Here is a 15,094-nt window from a genome sequence, read left to right as displayed (position 1 = left end):
TGCACGGGCTTAGTTGCTCCGTGGCATGTGGGATCTTCCTGGACCAGGGCTCAAACCCATGTGCCTGCATTGGCAGGTGGATTCTTAAGCACTGCGCCACCAGGGAAGCCCCACTGTGCTACATATCCTATACCAACTATTCCAAAATGTCTAGAAGTACAAGTCTCCCTGTTACTCTTTTATTTCTATATATTTAAATTGAAAAAAATTTTCCCAAAATATGCTTAATTTTTAATTCATATTAGGATGTATGAATATGAAAGAAAAACACTGTGCAGCTGGAAACAATTTGTATGTCTATTCATAAATATAGCTTTATGTATTAAAATATTTTGTATTATGTATACATGCCAGTTACCTTTCATTAACAAATACAAAACCAAAGGTGACCAAATATTTGAGGAAAATAAATAGAACGAAAGTTATATAACATGAAGTAACAAAAAAAATGCCCCTGAAAAAATTAGAGATTACTACAAGAAAGAAAAATAATTCTAATTGGTATCCTCACAGTGATTTGAAATGATACTGCATTTGTAAAGTAAGAACTGACTGATTTGAAAAAGAAGTTATCAGAAAACAAAACAACAACAAAAATTTTTGAAATTAAAATATTGGGAAAAAATTCAACATGCGGGATTAAAAAGTACAGATGAACTGCTCTAAGGATTATTTCAGCATCCTATTAATGCCAACCACCTAGTAAATATGGCAAAATGGTCACAACAGGAGACAGATTTAGTGGTCAGCTCAGCTCAATGTAAAAGTATTATCATCTTTATTACTATGAAAATAATTACAAAATTCTCTCAGCTGTCCAAAGCATCATTTTGGAAAAGAAAGGACAACACATTGCAAGGTATTATGAATAATAAAGTTTTCTCCTTAAAACCATGCTTATGCTATATTTCCTAGCTGTGCATGCTTTGAACTGTTTCTAATTCCATTGTCCTGGTTAGAAAAGAGAAGTCTTTCAATATTTAATTAACACCAGGAAAGTATTAGAATCCACTTAAGACAAAGGAAAATAAGCTAGAGTTCCTTATCTTGACCAGCATTGCTACATCATGAATCAGAAATTCAGATTAACCTTTATTTAATTGCCTGTACTTTTAGGAGTAAAATTGAATAGCAGAACTGAAAATTTTGCTTGTATATGATACAATTATAAAATTAGAGTCAGTACATTCATAAATAATTGTTTGAAGGTTGACAAGAGATACAATAAATGAATTTGATTGTCTGGACTAAATTATTGAGCATGGAAAGTTTGCTTTACATAAAAGTAACTTATATAAACAAAGTACTGATGAATGGTTAACACCAGGCTGATGTTTACACTAAATCAAATAAGTTGGGCTACTGTAGACACAAGCTAATACAGTAGAACAGGCTTTGTTTCTTTAGGGTAATTGGTATAAGAATGTTTATCATGTTAAGTATGACTGACAGTTACTTTTTATGAATCATAGTAATGAGCTTAAGTCATCAAAATGTCTCAGATAATCAACATTATCATCTAGCGTTTTGTATATCCAAGATATTTGCAGTCAACATGTTTTTCTTTCAAATTACTGTTCAGGGCATTCTTGTGTTTTTGTCCGATCTCGTTACTGCTGGTTTCCAATATACATGATGTTATTTTGCACAAGTTTGTTTATAAGCTAAGGGTTTGAAATGATAAACAACGTTAAAATGGTGACTTTATTCAAGAGTTTTCTCACCACCATTGTGAAAATAATATGGTTGAATACTAAAAATGTTATTCTCTTTCTCTTTGGGATATTCAAGACTAGTGCCGAGCTCTTCTAGAAAGAGTGGCAGTCATGTACTCTCTTATTTCTATTGATCCCAATTATGGAGTTATTTTTATTTTAAAAGATGTTCTAAATTGCCTTTCTAACCAAACAATGGAATATCTGACATCAATGCCAAATATATGTCAGGTTGACTATAGGTTTGTGAGGAAGCAACAGTCCTTACGATTATCCTTGAAACATGGACACAGTTATTTGGAATGTTGTAAATTAAAAGAAATGTGCTTTTTTTAAAAAAACAACTTTAATTCCTTGGAGAAGGGAAGTTGAAAGACATGATCTGCAAAGAGAGAAGGTGTAAACCAGGTAGTTGCTGGGAGTAATCCCTTCAAGCCACAGCCTAGGATGCTAGCTTCCTCTGCAAGAAGTCTGGCTTCTGGCCAATGTCCATCTTTTCAGTCTTTTCTACAAAACTTCATCTCTCTACCCTGAATTTCCTCATATTTTCCTTGTCCTCAATCCCTCTCGTCTCCCTTCCCTGAAAAGTTATGTTAAACAAAATCAAATAAGACTATCACTATGTCAGCAAGTTAAGTTTATAAATTAAATAAATATTTATTTTCTTCTGAAGCAAAAACCTGAAAGCATAAATCACTTCCTCAAGTCTTTTCATTCTCTGCTTTGTTCTCAAAATCTTTTAAATGTCACAGACACTGAGCTGATTATCTCTATGTCCTCTCCTCTTCTCATTCCCTCCACTTCTCTCCAATCTGTTATATTTGCTTATGGTGTCTGTCCCTATTGGCATAGCATGGTGCCCATGTCACCATTGGAAAGACTGAAAATTGGACGACCAACCCATCGGAGCTAACCAACATCTTTTACTATCTCAGGTATTTAATAGTTAGTGCATATTGTGCTGGCTAATCACAATAGAGGAGTCTGAAGTAATCCAGGATCTCCACTTGGGAATAGTCAGACAGGCAGGTTAAGAAGCATAAGAAGCTTAAGTTCAAATCCACAGGGAAATAGAGCATAGGGTGGGAGAGCCCATAGTGATTTCAGGCTGTTAGAGAGATAGGTCCAAATTTCCACATTTTAAATATGTGAGGGGGCACGTGTGTGTCATTTCAAATAACTAGAGTGCTTCTACATAAAACACCAAACTAGGTGTTATGGAGGACAAGAAGAGAAAAGGAATATGGAATCTTTATCTATGAAGTGCATGCTGTGTAGTTGAAACATTGAGATGTTTAGTCAAATGGTGTAATACAATATAAGAACATGTCAAACAAAATACTACTAATTTTCTATGGTTTTAATAAGAATAGAATTTTATCTGGATAGCAACTGTTTTATATTACATATCTCCACTGATTACAGAGTAAGAAAAAATGAACATAAATTTAAGCCAATGGGTTTGATTATAAGGAGTATGTCATGAAAAAAAGACGGTGACTTTTTTTTTAAACAAAATAACAGTGGCTCTGCTTTCATAATGGAAATTGGGAAATACTATTTCATGGTTCCTTTCAGTCCTATGTTTTAGATAATAATAACTATTAATTATTTTCATTCTCATCAGCATTTTTATTTATAGATGTATTTTATCAGCATATTTCCACAGTAATAAATATACTGGCAATTGAAATGCATTAGTTAACCATGTTATCTTTCTTTAGTGTTTTTAACTTGTAAAGGCATTAAGTACTATGTTACAAAGCAATAAACTATGAAGTATAAGAGTCATAATTAGCATTATGATAAAATAAAATGATTAGACAAATATAGCACACATTTAATGACATGCAATTATCATAATATAAATGCAAAAATATAGATGGTCCATAGTCCATGTAAGTGGCAAATTTGTATTTCTTTTATGTGATCAAATAGTTAAGCAATCATGTTTCCCCTATCTCTCTCTCTCTCTCACACCCACTCACACAACACAATTTTGAAAGCAAAACATCAAGAGCTAGCAACCATAAGAAGTTTGCAATCATTTTATTTTTTTCAGATAGACATATCTAATTCTCCCATAACCTGTTCATTTTAATGTATAGATTTTATGTATTTATATTTCTGTTACATTCCAGTAGGTAGATGTTGAAATCTAAGAGACAAACACCCCTGTCTTTAGGTTGGCCAAGTAGATTTATGCTTAGCTCTGATTTTACTTCCACACTGAATTCTGATTTCAAAATATAGCTAGGAATAAAAATGATCTAGTTTTGACATAATATTCTAATGGTATAAATTGAGACCAATATGAGGAAAACAAACTTTGGTCTGATTATTTATGTTTCTTGATAAATCCAGGTAATTCCAATCAATGTTTCTCTAAATTCTGACCCTCTCCTAAATGCAAATCTCCAGTTTAGTCTTAGAGTCAAAATATAAAAATAGAGAGACGAACTCGTGGTGAGGCACAGCATACAGTGCTATTGTGGTTTTCAGTATGGTTAGAACACAGTTTCTATTTATTAGAGACCTAGTACTTACACTAAAATTTTTTTGAGCAAAACTCTGGACCAATGTCAAGGAAACAGGCTAAATCAGGAAATAAAAGAGTGGGAGTCAAGACTGGCATCATGTGGGATGCAATGCAGAAACAGAACTATCAGATAAACACACATATCAAAGAAAAAATGAGTCATGATGACTGGGGTGAGCAATTTTCTGAGAACCAAACAAACTATAAATAAAAAAAAAACAAAGCTAGCTAGAAAACTGACTCAAATAACAGTATTAAGATGAGGTACTCAAATAAGGCAGTTGTTCTGGCTTGAGTTATGTGCTTTTATCCCTATTACTCAGAACTGCATTGTCCAATATGATAGCTACTACCCTTGTGTGATTATTTAAATTTTAGTAATACTTAAAGGTCCAGTTCTTCAGTGTCACTAGCCACATTTTAAGTGCTTGGTAACCGTATGTGGCTAGTAGCTCCTTTATTGGGTAGCAGGGGTGTAAAACTTTTCCATCATTGCATAAAGTTCTCTTAGATAGCACTGACCTAGAAAGATGAATCGATCCCATCACCAAATCTAAATGGGTATAAAGAAAAAACTCTACTAGACTCGTCCTCTTCTTGTAAATAGTCATAAAACTGAACAAAATATATGAAGCAATAGCATTCGGGCACTGTACAACAGGCAATACAAAAGTGCAATCCATGAGAGCTGAGAAACTGAAGGTGAGATCTGTAATCAGAGCAGCTACCTACCTGGACATCATATTCTGACCACAGCACACTGAGCCAGAGTACAGCATGGAAGTTATGCTGAATTTAGGAGTCAGATATCAAGACCGCCTGGCAACTTAAGTCATTGGAATATGTGGGGAAAGACATTGGAGATTAGGCAATTGTGTAGAGCGTTTCCCAGTGGGTTCTTGGCAGTGGGGCGAACTGTGCATGGGCAGGGCAAGACAGCATGGGGCTTACTGGATTACAGCTGGCATGGAATTGAGCTCAGCCAGAGTGTAGAAAACTTGTAAACATTCTTCTAACATGGTGGACATTCAGCTGAGACATCAGAAACCCCTATCTTTAAAACAAACAACAACAAAAAGGACCTACTCTAGATCTGCCCTAATAAAGGCTAAAACCCTGCCCTGGCCACATATACAGGGGAGGCAGTGTTTAAATATTGAGTCCTATCAAGTTAGAAGGGCTTGGGAAATGTAGTAAGCTTCTTAGAGATCCCCACTAACAACATGTAAAACAGCATACACAAGTTCATGATGTTCAGCCAGGAACTGAACATTGAATTAGAACAATAATCACTTTCCAGGGAAAGATAACAGACTTCAGAGTTTCTAAAAATGTCTCATTTACAGGGTCAAGTACAAAAGAAAATATTAGTAGACATTTAAGAAATAGAAAACTATGACTTAGAGTCAATAGAATAAAAAGTAGTCTATAGGAACTGACGCACAGTGACTCAGATGTTGGATTAATCAGGCAAAGACTTTAAAGCAGCTATGATAAACAAATAGGTTCAAAGAATTAAAGACAAAGATGTTTAAAGGATTAAGGGGAAGAAGTAAGTCTTTCCTCAGGGTGTGCTGGCAACTATCACCCCGGTAAGGGGTGGGGTTGGAGATGAAGGGGCTAGAGCTGACACCAGGTGCGGGGCAGGACTTCCTCTCTGTGGCCATCACCGCCCTATTGGTGGGGAGGCCTAATCCCAGATTTCTGGAGCAGAAGCCCTAAGGGTCAGGCCAGAACTGGTTTTGTTCCCTCTAAGTGTCTGTTTTGCCCTCTCCCTGAACCCGGTGGGAAGTGCTAAAGCACTGGGGCCTGTGCAGGCTTCGGCTCAAGTCAGTCACAGGCTGAGGTCCAATGCGCGGCCCGGGCAGCCTCAGGTGCAAGTCCCCTTTGTCCCTCACAGCCCATCACTGCCCTCGGCTTCCGCCACCTCTGCCCTGTCGTGGAACCGCCCGCGGGGCAGGTGGGACCCATGTGGGCTCTCGGCACGTACTGGGGATGGGTGAGCTGTGGTGGAGCGGCGCTGTCAGAGGTCTGGGCTGCTTCCGAGGCGCTGCTTGAATAAGCGTCAACAATGGCTACAGCCGCCCACCCAGCCTCTGCCCCAGGACGGGGTTACCTCTGCAACCCATGGTCAAGCCAGTCCCATGGGCATGGCTACCAAGATCCAGTACTGCACTGTGGCGTACACTGAGCGGAGCCGGAGTGTTTGCTTGGCACAGCCTGTGGCACTCAGTGAGTCAGTTGTGGGAAACCCTGCAACCGCAAGCATAGACTTCTCTCTGCCCTGCCTGGGAGCAAACCAGCGAGCGCCAGTCCAGGCTTCTTACAGCCCTTCTGTTAGTCACAGTGGTCCTCCAACCAGCCAAGGAGGCTTGTCTCTCCCACGTGGGACCCCAGGACGGCAGCACTCAACCTGCGGCTTGAAATGCTCACTCCTCAGGTTATGTGTCCACCCGTATAATCTCCCTTTTTCTCTGAGTCCCCTCCCAGGGGCACAGGTCCCAAATGGATTGCTTTTCTCCTCTTCTAACCCAATTACCTGTGGGTCTTTCTTAAAGCTTTGGTCTTACAGAAGTCCTTCTGCCAGTTTCCAGTTAGTTTTCGGTGAGAATTGTTCTACACGTAGATGTATTTTTGATATGTTCATGGGCAGAGGTGAGCTCCATGCCCTCTTACTCTGCCACCTTGATCAGAATCCCCCTGTAGTACTTATTTAAACTATATTTTGTGTAGTTCAGTGTCGTTTGGGCACGATAAAAAAACACCCATTTATTTCTTGACTCATCATTTAGTCATTACTTGGAATTGCTGTTTTTACAACAATTTTCCTGTAATTTTATCTAAATGCTTGTACTTGCCGTTATTTGAAATCTTTGGGGTTGTTTTTATCATACAGATCTCTACATTGAAAGCTGCCACTTGAATCCCACTGGCAGTTCAAATTTTATTTATTCAAAATTGTATAAATGTACTCTTCTTTCCACATCACTATCTCTCTGAAATCCCCACATTCCCTAGCATCCCATGTCCAGTCAGTCTCTGTTACGTTCCTCAAAATTGGTCTGTCCTTTCTTGTCCTATTTCATTAATTCAGACCCCATTTTTATCTGGACCCTAACTATCATAATGGTATTACTTCCAATCTATTAATTTTCATACTGTTTCATTTCTTTGTTTCAGGATGCACCCCCCTAATGCCCACCTTAATCATTACAGAAGGCAACAATCTCTTTTACTAGGTATCCTTTGAGACTGGGTGTTATAGATACTGTTATTTGGAATCCACGTCACAATGTGTGATATATAGTAGGGAAAGAGAGGCCATTCCCATTTCTCCAAGGTACATGGCATGGCTCCAGCATTCTGAATGCTTCAGGGAATGCTTTGTTATTTCGTCAATTGAAAGATTTTGAAGGCTTAGAAATAACCAGTGTACGAATACCCTAGTGAATAAGGAAATAGATTTCCCCAATATCTGTGATGGTGATTAGGCAACAGTGAGATCTGTCTTAAGGTGGATTTTTAGGTGGTGAACATTTAGGATTATCCCCTTCTCTACCATCAGTCCTCACTTAATGGAACTGTCTTCCAATGATTACAGGCATAGCTAGTTTTATTGTGCTTCACTTTATTGTGTTTCATAGATGTGACATTATTTTTTTTTTTTAATTGAAGTTTTGTGGCAGCCCTGTGTCAAGCAAGTCTAACAGTGCCATTTTTCCAACAGCATTTGCTCACTTTTGTCTCTTTGGTAATACTCACAATATTTCAAACTCTTTCAAAACTATTTTTTTAAATATCTTTATTGGAGTGTAATTGCTTTGCAATGTTCTGTTAGTTTCTGCTGTCCAACAAAGTGAATCAGCTATACGTATACATATATTCCCATATCCCCTCCCTCTTTAGCCATTATATTTTTTATTGTGATCAATGATCTTTGATGTTACTACTGTAATTGTTTTGGGGTGCCGTGAATTGCAGCCATATGAGATGGTGAACTTTATTGATAAATGTGTGTACTCTGACTACTCTCTCCACTGGCAATTCCCCCATCTCTCTCCCTCTCCTTGGGCCTCCCTATTTTCTGAGACACAACAATATTTAATTTAGGCCAATTAATAACTCTACAGTGGCTTCTAAGTATTCAAGTGAAAGGAAGAGTCACATGTCTCTCGCTTTACATCAAACCTACAAGTGGTTAAGCTTTGTGAGGAAGGCATGTCAAAAAAAAAAAAAAAAAAAGGGAGGTTGAAAGACAGGCCTAAAGAAAGGCCTCTTGTGCCAAACGGTTAGCCAGGTTGTGAAGGAAAAGGAAAAGTTCTTGAAGGAAATGAAAAGTGCTATTCCAGTGAACACACGAATGATAAGAAAGAAAGAAAACAGCCTTATTGCTAATGTGGAGAAAGATTTAGTGCTCTGGATAGATCAAACCAGCTGCAATATTCCCTTAAACCAAAGCCTAATATCCAGAATAAAGCCCTAACTCTTTTCAATTCTATGAAGGGAGAGAGGTGAGGAAGCTGCAGAAGAGAAGTTTGAAGCTAGCAGAGGTTGGTTCATGAGGCTTAAGGAAAGAAGTCACCTTATAATGTAAAAGTGCAACGTGAAGCAGCAAGTGCTGAAGTAGAAACTGCAGCAAGTTATCCAGGAGTTCCAGCTAAGATCATTAATGAAGGTAGCCACAGTAAACAATAGATATCCAATGTAAACGAAACAGCCTTCTATTAGAAGAAGATGCCACCTAGGACTTCCAAAGCTAGAGAGAAGCCAGTGCCTGGCTTCAAAGCTTCAAAGGACAGGATGCCTCTCTTGTTAGAGGCTAAGGCAGCTGCTGACTTGAAGTTGAAGCCAGTGCGCATTTACCATTCAGAAAATCCTGGGGTCCTTAAGAATTATGCTAAATCTACTCTTCCTGTGTTTTATAAGAACAACAAAGCCTGAATGATAGCATGTCTGTTTGCAATGTGGTTTACTGAATATTTTAAGCCCACTGTGGAGATCCACTTCTCAGAAAGAAATATCTGTCTTAAAATATTACTAGTCACTGACAATCCACCTGGTCACCCAAGAGCTCTGATGCAGATATACAAAGAAACTAATCTTGTTTTCATGCCTGCTAACAAAACATCCATTCTGCAGCCCTTGGATCAAGGAGTAAGTTTGACTTTTAATTCTTATTCTTTAAGAAATACATTTTGTAAGGCTATAGCTGCTAAAGATAGTTATTGCTCTGATGGATATGGCAAAATAAATTGAAAACCTTCTAGAAAGTATTCACCATTTTAGATGTCTTTAAGAATATTCCTAATTCATAGAAAGAGTCTAAATATCAACATTAGTAGGAGTTTGGAAGAAGTCGATTCCAACCCTTATGGATGACTTTGAGGGGTTCAAGACTTCAGTGGAGGAAGTCATTGCAGATGTGGTGGAAATAGCAAGAGAACTAGAATTAGAAGTGGAGCCTGAAGATGCGACTGAATTGCTGCAGTCTCATGATAAAACTTGAATAGATGAGAAGTTGCTTCTTATGGATGAGCAAAGAAAGTGGTTTCTTGAAATGGAATCTACTCCTGGTGAAGACACTGTGGAGACTTGAAATGACAACAAAGGATTTAGGATACAAATAAGTTGGTAAAGCAGTGGCAGAGTCTGAGAGGATTTGACTTTGATTTTGAAAGAAGATCTGCCATGGGTAAAATGCTATCAAACATCATTGCAATGCTACAGAGAAATTATTCCCGAAAGGAAGAGTCAATGGATGTGGTAAACTTCATTGGTGTCTTATTTTAAGAAATTACCAAAGCCACCCCAACCTTCAGCAACCAACAGCCAACACCCTGATTTGTCAGTAACCATCAATGTTGAGGCAAGATCCTCCACCAGCAAAAAGATTATGACTCACTGAAGGCTCAGATGATGGTTGACAATTTTTAGCAGTAAATTATTTTTTGATTAAGTTTGTACATTGTTTTTTAAGACATAGTGCTATTGAACACTTAACAGACTATAGTATAGTGTAGGCATAACATTTATATGCACTGAAAAACTAAAAAATTTGTGTGACTCACTTTATTGAGGTATTCACTATTGTGGTCGTCTGGAACCAACCCATAATATCTCCAAATTATGCCTGACCAGACTATGCTCTAAGGTCGTAAAATTATCCATCTTGTTATGATGATGTTGATGGTGGTTAAAATAAAGCATTGAAGAAGGTGCCAGAGTGTTTAGCAATAAACACATAAATAAAAAGAAAATTAAGAAAAACCAGCTTTATCTAAGAACAGAGTAAAAATGCAAATACATATAGATCTTTTTAACACAAAATTTTTGTTAACAAGGTACAATGGAGAGGGAATATCTAGTCTCTATAATGAAATAAAATGAAAATTGAAGAAGCCATAAGTACAAGCCAAATATTGTTGTAGGACAGAGGGCACTATATAACCATAGCAAGTGAGGTTTTGGTAAAGGAATAGTCGATTTGAAAATGGGAAATGCTCACTTTCTTGGTGCACTGGATTAGTTAGTCTTCAATCTCAGTAGTCTAGACCAATGCTGCTCAACATATGGTCTGTGAATTGATAAAGGCCACCAACTCTGTTGCAGATCTGCAAAAAGATAAGTACTATAAGTGAGTGTAAGCATTTATATTTTTTATAGTAATTTGACATTACTGTGACATCCAAAGGCATGATAAATGGATTTGCCTTTTTGAATAAGATTAGACCAGTTCAGCTGTTGAATTCGTGGTATGATTTTCATATGGTGAGAGGTGCCTACTACTATGCCTTATAAGACAATATAGTGAGATGTGATGTTTTAAGGTGTATGTCGTCGCTATTTCAAAAGATTTCAGAATATAAGAAAATATAAGCTTTTATGTTTATAACAATATTCTATGCTTTTGATCAATCAAAAAATTTTTTTTCTAAATTTAATATTTATAACTCCTAACAAAATTAAGGAAGCCAGTTTTGAATTATTTATTTTAAAATATAACTTACATGTGGCTAAACAAGCTTCATCATACTCTTTGTCAAGCAAAGACACCCTTTTTCCTAACATGGCAATAGTAATGAAACAAATGATAAAAATGGAAGTGATTCTGAAAAAATACAAAAAAAAATTCATGCAGGTTATATTTAATTTTGTTTTGTAAACATATTTGATGATGAAGTGAGAAAACCACAGAGTATTATTTGCAGAGATATACTATCTAATGAAACCATTAAAACCTAATTGGAATTTTCAAACAAACCATTACAAATAAATTCACCTGAAAATAATAATTTGAAAGGAAGAATATTGAATTATAAAGTCAACAGAAGACGTTTATTATGTTATATGTAAATATGAATAATCTAAAAGGCACTCTTTCAGTGAACAAATATAGCTTTTATAATTATTTTCATTTTTTAAAATTGTATGTTCTGATTATACTTTTGAAGGTGATTCTATGTCTATTGAATCTAATAAAGATCAGGATTTTATATTGTATTTATTTCATTTTAATATTAATACATTTTTATTGTATGCTAAGTTATATTGGTCTACAATGGATATAAACCACACACAAACAAAAAATTAAAAATATTCACAAATAGTTTAAGAAGCTCTTCTCTAGGCAGCCTATATTTTAGCCTAGTGTTTCTCAGACTTTAAAGTGCATGCGAATCACCTGGGGATCTTGCTAAACTGAGCATTCTGATTCAGTATATTCATAAGACCTGGTATTCTGCATTCTAAAAGGTTTCCAGATGATGCTAATGCTGCTGGTCCATATATCACAGTTTGAGTATCAAGCCATTATAATTTTCTCTTATATGCTCTCCCACTTTACTAACACTGATGAGTATGTGTATGCCCCCCACCCCCACAAAGAGAACAGGAAGCCAGTAGCTATAATGGAAGTTTTGAATGTGGATATCTTAATTTGACTTGGTAAAGAAATATTATCAGGAGATATCTAGAGTTTTCTTATAGGGGTAATGATTCTATGCAGATACCCTAAAGGAAACACTCTTACACACTTTTTTCAGGCAAAAAGGGTATGCTCTGTCCAGATACACCAGTGCTCTTTCACCTGTGAACCTCTGACTTAAGTGCTGGCCCCTCTTGACCTGAAGAGGGAATCTCAGCACCCCTGGAGACTGCTGGCTGCCTCTGTCTGTAAATAACTCCCTCAAGGGTGAGATTGTGGCACATAATCTTATTGGTTCAAGTGCTGGAACTAAACAACAATTTTAAAAAGGGGGATGGGGTTGTATTTCTTGTTAACAAGACTAAACATAAAATAAGAGGCAGGTCCATGGCATGAATGACAGCTTCCCTGGCCTTCACTATTATAACATGTGATATCCACAAAAAATGGTAAAGGGGGCGTACAGATTCCAGTAACAGCAATGTGGAATGCTGAGACTAAACCTCTAGCAGATACAGCAGAAAGAGATACCAGATATAAAATCGAGGTCAAACATATAACATCACCCAACTGTATGAAGGCACTGGATAGTGATCAAAATCAGGTAGAAACTGGATGGGAATCTTCCTTTGAGAGACAGGAAAGATAAGATCCTGGCAATATTTGTAAATTTAAAACTTTTTTGTCTGATTCATACCCCAATCTTCCCATGGCTCAAGACATCAGAAAACTGTTCAGGGTGTCAGAAAACTTGAGCTTTACTAGCTTTATATATCAGAAGACAACGTTTGAGACTGGTAGAACAAAAATTAAGGGGCAGAGAATCTAGGAAGGAGGAGGTCCCACAGATGGAAGCCCCCAAATCTGCATGTAAAATGTGAAATCACTGAAATTTTTGGCTAATCGAGAAACTGTGCAATTGCAGAGGAGACACCAGTGTCTACAGTAACTTGAAGGTGGAAGAACTGATCAGAGATTTCAACTGCTGATCTAAACAAGAAAGCTGAATTTGAAGTTTGACCTAGTTGAGTTAATTGTAGGGTAGAATAAGAATTAATCTCGAGACAAAGATAACTAAATTCAGAATCTCTACAATGTATCCATCATAAACTTTAGTATCCACCTTAAAAAAAAAAACTAAACATGTGAAAGAACAGAAAAAATTGACTCATACAGAAATAAAAAAGTCTGGGCACCCAGTGTTAGACAAGATAAATTAACAACAGTGCACCCTATTCATTCAGAAATTTAAAACTAAAACCCTGAAAGAAATAAAAAAACTATCACAAGTCTTTGAAAGTGGGAAAAGGAAGTCAAATTGGCTGGAACCTTGAGACTCAATGGATAATGTTTCAGTGAGTTTCCTAGGATAAGCATATATTTGTCTCCTGGTAACTAAAGCAGCTTGCAACTCAGAAACAACAATCAATGCAGACAAAATTAGCCTCAAGGAAAGCCCACACCCTAGCCAAGGGCTGAGAAGAGGACTGACCTACAGAAGAGTACCCTTTGGACTACCAGACCTATTATAGGCAAGTTCTACAGAAGGAGTTGGACCCCACCCTCACACCAATGGGGTTTTCAGAGACTGTGGGACAGAGCCTTGCCAATCATGAAACCCATCTTTAAATATAATGCTATAGATGGGTTTTCTAAAAAAGCATTATAAAAATATAACCTGTAAGTACTAATCAAAAGAAATCTTCAGTGGTTTTATTAACATCAGATTAGTGGACTTCAGGGCAAACAAAATTATCAGGGCTAAACGTGGCAGTTCACCAAGAAGACAAAACAATCCTGAATGATGGTGCACAAAATAAAGATCTTTGAAATGTGTATAGCACATGTATTTATGTAATATACATAAAAACTGAAAGAACTGAGAGAAGAAATTAAAAATACCCTTAAAATTTAAGAAGACTGAAATCATTTCAAGTGCCTTTTCCAAACACAAAAGTATGAAACTAGAAATCAATAACAGGAGGAAAACTGGAAAATTCACAAGTATGTGGAAATTAAACAATACAATCCTGAACAACCAAATTGTCAAAGATGAACTCAAAAGGGAAATCAAAAAATATCTTGAAACAAATAAAAATGGAAACACAAAATATCAAAGCTTATGGGATACAGCAAAAGCAGTGGTAAGAGGGAAGCTGACAGTGATAAGTGAGCACATTAAAAAAAATCTCAAATAAACAACCTAACTTTATGCCTTAAGGAACTAAAAAGAAGAAAAAACTAAGTCCAAAGTTAGAAGAAAGGAGATAACATAGATTAGAGAAGAAATAAGTAAAAGCTCAATAAAATTAAAAGTTGGTTTTTGAAAAGAGAAACAAAATTGACAAACCTTTAGCTAGACTTTTCAAAAAAGACAGTGAGGACTCAAAATTAGGAATGGAAGGGGAGACATTACAACTGATATTACAAAAATGCAAAGGGTCATAAGAAATTACTATGAACAATTATATGCCAACAAACTGGATAACCTAGAAGAAATGGATAAATTCCTAGAAAACATATAACTTATCAGTATGAAATAATAAATAAAAAATCTAAACAGATCAGTAATGGATAAAGATATTGAATCAGTAATCAAGAACTTCCCAGCAAATAAAAGCCCAGGACCAGATAGTGAATTCTACCAAACATTTAAAAGAAGAATTAATTCCAATCTTACTCAAACTCATCCAAAATATTGAAGAGGAGGGAGTACTTCCAAACTTATTTTATGAGGCCAACATTACCCTGATATCAATGCTAGATAGTGATATTGAAAGAAAAGAAAACTATAGGCCAGTATTCTTGATGAATATAGATATAATAATTCTCAATAAAATACTGCCAAACTATATTAAACATAGTATTGTAAATCCTAGCCAGAGTAATTAGGCAAGAAAAAAGGCATCCAAATTG

This window comes from Orcinus orca, chromosome 2 (assembly GCF_937001465.1).
Source record: "Orcinus orca chromosome 2, mOrcOrc1.1, whole genome shotgun sequence".
NCBI lineage: Eukaryota > Metazoa > Chordata > Mammalia > Artiodactyla > Delphinidae > Orcinus > Orcinus orca.
The sequence above is the reverse complement of the archived record's forward strand: the minus strand, read 5'-3'. Positions refer to the sequence as shown.